This window comes from Fukomys damarensis, unplaced genomic scaffold, assembly GCF_012274545.1.
Source record: "Fukomys damarensis isolate Sample0158 unplaced genomic scaffold, DMR_v1.0_HiC HiC_scaffold_19, whole genome shotgun sequence".
NCBI classification, from domain to species: domain Eukaryota; kingdom Metazoa; phylum Chordata; class Mammalia; order Rodentia; family Bathyergidae; genus Fukomys; species Fukomys damarensis.
Genome location: NW_022900931.1, coordinates 39113378 through 39119749, shown reverse-complemented (window position 1 = coordinate 39119749; position 6372 = coordinate 39113378).

The window sequence follows — 6372 nt, the reverse complement described above, 5'->3', positions numbered from 1 at the left end:
CCAGACCCGAGCGCGGGGGCGCGAGGCGGGGGACCCCGGAGCGGAGGAGGAGCCCCTCGCGGTCCCCCCAGGGCTCTGTCGCTCGCCCAGCCCTCACTCCCTAAGGGCCGAGGGCCGAGAGGTGCTGAGCAGCTCTTTTCATGGAATTCGGTAACGGTTTTAATAGCCTCATTAGAAATGAGTTACTATATGAAGAATAAATAAAATAAGTGTTCTGTTCGTGGCGTTTTGTTCCTTAAACACGCACACACACATACACACTCCCTTAATCCTTTTATTAGACTTTTTTTTTTTCTGTTATAGCCGAGAGTCTCCACTGAAGGGAAAAGAAGGGTCCGCGCGTGTGTAAATGGTTTCTGGGCTCCAAACGGCCACAGTTAGCCCAGAACTTCCAGCCCTGATCTGGGAAAAGAACATTTGATGCCATCAAAGGGCTGCAGATTGAAACCAGATGTGCTCGCCCCGGCTCTTTCCATGAGGAACCCCACACTCCTTCCAGCCACACCAATGACATTGGCTCTCTTTTTTTTTCCTAGGGGGAAAGAACTCGGTCTCGGCCTTCACCCGCGTCCCCGGCAGCGCGGGTGGGAAACGCGTGTCCGCGTCGGGGGAGCGCAGGGACAGCTGCCTCCGCGGTGAGGATGCGACTCGCTGGCGTGGAGATTTCCACCGGCGACGTCGTGGGCCGCAGGGCAGGTTCTCAAGTCCCCGCGCTGGTCAGACCCGGATGGCTTTTCTTCGTCCTCTCGTGTTGTGCAGTGGTGCTCCCTTCCTCTCTCCACAGACTGCCTTTGCGACAAGGGCCTGGCTCCTGGCACCCTTTCCCCTGAAGACCAGGGACCCCCGTCGGTGAGGGAGGCGGTGGCTTTGTCCCCCCGCCCCGCGATGCTTGCACGGTTGGTGACAAGGCGGGACAGCGGGGACACTGACTGGGACAGAGGTCACCGGAGGGCACTGGAAGCAGGGTCACTCTCCTCCGAGTTCACCGTCCTCAGGGCGATCGGGCACATTAGAAAATCACCTATTCGCTGTTGGTGTTAATGTTAACCAGTTGCACCAGTACAGCTAGGATGCTGATGGCTTCAGCGAAAACTTATGCGTATTTGCTAAGTATTTGTCGACCAAATATGCTTGTATATGACATAATTTTTCTATTCAAAACGTTTTCCCAGTTGTCTCTTGGACAGAAAGTTTAAACACAAGCGCACAGAGCCGGGCCTCTCCAGCCCAGGGAGCTTGGCGGCTGGAGGAGACATGGTGGCCTTGAAGATCTCAGGGTGCAGAGCGTCTGTCCCAAGCCCCCTTCTCAGGGACTCAGGGGTGGGGAGGAGACAGCCTTGAAGGAGGAGGAGGCCCCAGGCGGGAGCCCTGCCCAGGCTGGGTGGATTTCAGAATCCTGTGTGGCTCTCCAGACCCTTCCCAGAACTTAGTCCAGGACTTAGCTTTGGTCCCCAGGGACCCAAAGTCACCTCAGGGAGTCTGGTGGAAGGGATAAAGTCCCCTTGAGAGAGAGCAAATACCAGGCAAGCAGCAACCAGCACAAGTTGGTCCTATCCATCTCTCTCCCCGCCTTTTTTAGGTTCTTGGGGTTTTCTTTTTAATTAACAATTACAACTGGGCTGAATCTGCACTCTTATACAACATTTGTAATTTTTTCAGGTTATGGATTGTAATTTTTAAAAGTCAGGACAAAACTACAGGAAATTCAGGACAAGACAGACAGAAGGGCTGAAGGCAGGGTTCACAGGAGCCAGCGCTGCACCAGTGCCCTGGCTGCTGACTGGGGCGATTCTTCCTGCATTGCCAAAGTCAGCAAGCCTCTCAGCTTCTGACACCTAGATTTTAGGTCTTACTGGAGAGAGGTAAGGAGCAAGGTAGAAATTGGCCACCGACCCAAGATGGTCGGGCTCGGGTTGCACTTACTAGGACAGCCAGCACCTCCTGACCATCTGGCAGAAAGATGTCAGAACTGAGAGCACTTGCTCCTTTCCCAAGCAGGCAGCCAGGCCTGGCCTGGGAACCAAGAAAACCCTAGAGGAAAGTGGCCTGCTGTTGCCCCTCATTCCTTAATCACTATTTTGCTTTCCCTACATGACTTCCTTTTAGGAAGAGTTGGAAGGAAAGCATTTCTAACTCAAAAATCTTTAAACATGTGTACGCCTTCCTTTGGTTTTAGCTTTGACTTCCATCCATCAATCAAAATCTATTAAAGTTTGAAGCCCTGGATAATGTAACTAATCAGAACTTTTTTCTTCATGACCCTTCCAGCATCTGAAGGCAGCTTTCCAACTTTTCATTCTGCCTACTCCCTTAAAAAAAAAAAATCTCCTGTTTTGGGATTCTTCCTCAAGAAAGTAGAAGCAAAGCTGAGACTAACAAGGAAAGTTGCCAAGTGATGAGCCCAAGGTAGGAAGGAGGTTTGGTCCACAGCCACATGTTCCTGGGTGGGCTATTCATAGGTTTGTTATTGATTACTATCCAGGGTTTCCCTGGCACTGGAAACTGGCAGAACTCTGCCCCATCTGGCTAGCAGGATGTCCCCCACCCTAACCAGGTTCCATTCTGAACCAGCAGCTAGCAGTTGCTCTCCCCGGCATGTTAATAAGCTGGCATGACAAGTCACAGGTTTCATGATGCACGAAGCAGATAGTATCACCCATAACAGCATGCTGTGTGGGGTAGAAATGCCTTCCTGCCTATGGCTGACCATCTAGTATGCATTCATTAACAGGGAAACCCCAGCAAAAAGTGAAATGCAAGATGGATTCTATAGGGTGCCCGTGTATTAATGTTTCTGAGGAGCAGAGGTTGTGTCAGACCTCTCCTTTGCCCTTCCAATTCTGGTTCTTATAACCCTTAAGTGGCATTTCAGAAACATTCCTTCTGTGCGTGGGAAAACCCTTTCCACACATACACACTCCAACTCTATCCAGTAGCCCTATCAAATTATTTTGAATTTGCAATAGTAAAAGGAAATAAGACTAGAAACATGTTTCAAGCAGTGAATTATTACTATAGTTCTTCTATTTTAGACTGGGAGGCCCAGTGCATGAAGTTGGGTCCCAGTATTTCACTGGGCCCATTTGCTTCTCAAACCACCGCTGGAGGCTGACTGCATACACCATTGAAACAGCGTTAGCTAAAGATAAGTGACCTGCACACTGACCTGCAGTAAATGCTCCTCAGACCTTATTCTGCTAAATGTCCTTGTATAACTAATAATACCGGTATTGAGCACTCTCTTTGAAATGTCTTCTCCTATTTATCTGACCACTTCCTTTTTGTCTCCATTGAGGATTCCTTTCTCTCAACTGATGATATTCTCCAGGGTTCTGTCCACCATCCTCACACTTCTTCAGAATAAATAGGTTGTTCTTGGAAGAGTTTGTACACATACATGGGTTAACTACCACTCATTTCTCAATGAGTCTAAAATCTACATCTTAAGCTTGGTCATCTACCTACTCTGCCACCTTGAATAAACTGAACAAGTTATGTCTCTCGGTTTAATCACCTTTCAAATAAGCCAGTCAAAGCACCTATCATATACAGTATATTTGTGAAAATTAAATCAAAATATATTCAGTCTGTTTAGTGCAATACTTAACAGATATAAAGCTCTGAACATAAAAAGATAGCTATTTCTTTGCTGGATATGCATGTTTACTGAGAAAATTTAAACCTAACATGTCCAAAACTGATCTCACCATCTTCTCCCACAGTCCTGTTTCTCAAATAGAAAATGTAGGAATTTTCCAAAATTCTTCCCTTTTTGATAACCCATCCAGTTTATTAAGTTCATCACTAGTGTCTAGCTATTTATCCAGCTGTCACAGATCCTGTCACGGAATGGTCAACAAGTGCTTGTAGAATTGAAACTGGTGATTAAGTAATGCTGCAGCAGGTGAATGGGCAACAATAATGTCAGTATTGTGTGTAAAACAATAGCACCAGGGTGTTAATGTTATGTGGACATGACCGCAAGTAGTAGTCAAGGTGCCTTGCCAGAGGTGCTGAGAGGAGATATATGTGCAGTTACCATCGCTTCTCTACCTGGAGTAGCCCAACCCTTATCCATTAGAATCGTTCAGGTGTACCACGGATTAAAAAAGAAAATAAAGGGAAAGTCCCTTTTTGTACTCAGTATTCAACAGCTTTTGATCCCCTTCCTCTTGTTTTTTCCTTTATGCTCAGATGGCCCTGGTTCTAGGTTCTTTGGGGCTGCCCAGTGAAATGGGTGGCTCAGTTCTCGCTAACTCTGTATATTTTAGAAAAATCCTTTAGGAAGGAGCATATGATTGTAAATAAAATGATTCACAGCGGTAATAGTTCTAGCACATAGAGCTGCCAGGGAAACCATGGCTGACTCCTCCATCCCCTGCGGGAAGAGAGCGCCTGCTTGGTGAGCTTTCTGTGTCTCATTCTGGGAGTCCAAGAATCTGTGTACTCACTGGATTCTTGGCTCTGTGTAGGACACCCAAGCTGAGGCCCCAGGCTCAACTTTGGAACGCAAGCCCAAATTTTGGGTCCTGGCGCTCTGCTTATGGGCCCCTCAGAAGTGTAATGGGATCTTACAGGATAAATGCAAAATGCTTTGGGCCTAGGGATGTTTGACTGGTGTGAAGCCTATAAGGTCCTTCAACTGATTTTTGTGATTATTTATAGCATATTCAGGTTGAATAACCTTCCCATAAATCCAGAGCCAATCACAGCCCACTTCTCTCCTTTCCACATCTTTCCGAATCTTTCCATACAACTTTATTTCCCTAAACAGCCCTTTCTCATCTCTTTTCCCATCTCATTTTTCCTATAATGCTAGCTCTTAAATAAACAACAAAGCTGGTTGCAATTTCTTGTCTGGCTACACATGTCAGGTAGGTGAAGTATATATTTTTACCCTCTTTTTATGTTTTTCTCCTGTTAAAAAGACTTGCATCTGTTATACTTAAGTTTTACCACAGAGTATACAGTAGTAACAAAATTTCGGAGCCATTGCCTTCAGAGTGCTCCAACATGTGCAGAACTGAGCCTAAGAGGCGTGACTGTTTGTTCACACACTAACTGCAGTTTGTCATTACCTCACGTTGCCATCTCATATCCTTCTTCTCTTATCTTTTAGTGCTTCAAATAAAAAGGAAACATGTTAAGTAAGAGTTGAAAAAACTGATTTTTAAAAGTGTAAAATACTTTGTTAGTTTAACACTTTGGAGATGACAAATTTATTACTTCTGTGCCTTAAGTCGCTGTTCGTCTGTTTTTTAGAATCTGTACCTCTTCCTTTTATAGGTCTGGTACTCAGCACAGCATTTAAGATGCCAGAAATCCATCCCTCACTTCCCACCCATCCCCGAAACACACTACAAAACAAAATGCTCTTTTTGCTACTTATCCATTTTGTCCTTCCCTTTGTCTTGACTTGCTTTTTAGGCATCTTCTGAAAACTAGAAACTCAAATTATTTTCTTCAAAATTTGAAGGGTGAGATTTAGTGATCTCTCTAATATTCATTACTGTTGTCTTTTCCTGGGAGACTGAGGCAGGAAGACTGCAAGTTCCAGCCCAGTCTAGGAAAAATAGTGGTTTAGGAAGACCCCATCTCAAAATTAAAAATAAAATAAAATAAAAAAACAATCTGGGATGTAGCTCAATTGGAAGGTCCTATCTTCAATTTCCAGTAACACAAAAATAAAATAAATAAAGCCCAGAACATTAAATATCAAATTTATATTGTTTTGGATCAAATGACATAGAAGTTCACCTTTAACCTTTAGCCACTAACAGTTTACTATATCTCACTTGCAGCTTTAGTGCCATAGGAAAAGCCTAAGAAGGTTTTGTCTGTTTGTTTGTTTAGTACATGTTCAGGATACATATTGTTTACATTCCTTGTGTAGAGCTGGTACATGTGCATAATATATCCTAATGCCTTTTTTGTCTCCTTTCTGTCCCCTCCCTCCCTCCTTTGACCCTCTTCCCATTTGAGAAAGATTGAGCTAAAGTTTATTCCTTGGTTCTACCTCTTGAAAGAAATTTTCAGCCAGTTGCTTTGTCCTTGTAAACTTCCCACCCTTGTCATTAAATGCTCAAAGTATTCTGAAAAACAAAAGTGAGATAACAGGTAAAGATCTAAAGCGATGCCTGGCAAATGGTAGATGATACAAATATTTTAGTTTTTCTAGTTGTTCTTGGATGGAACTTTGCTGACCTACTGCTGAAAAACAAGAGAAACAAATATACAGCAGAAATGCGTGGCCCAGATCTGGAAGGCAGCACACCTGCACTTAAAAAAAAACTATAATTAACACAATGCAACTATAAACAATCAACTGATAATTTCACCAAAAATTGAAATCAAAAGAATAAAATGGAATTT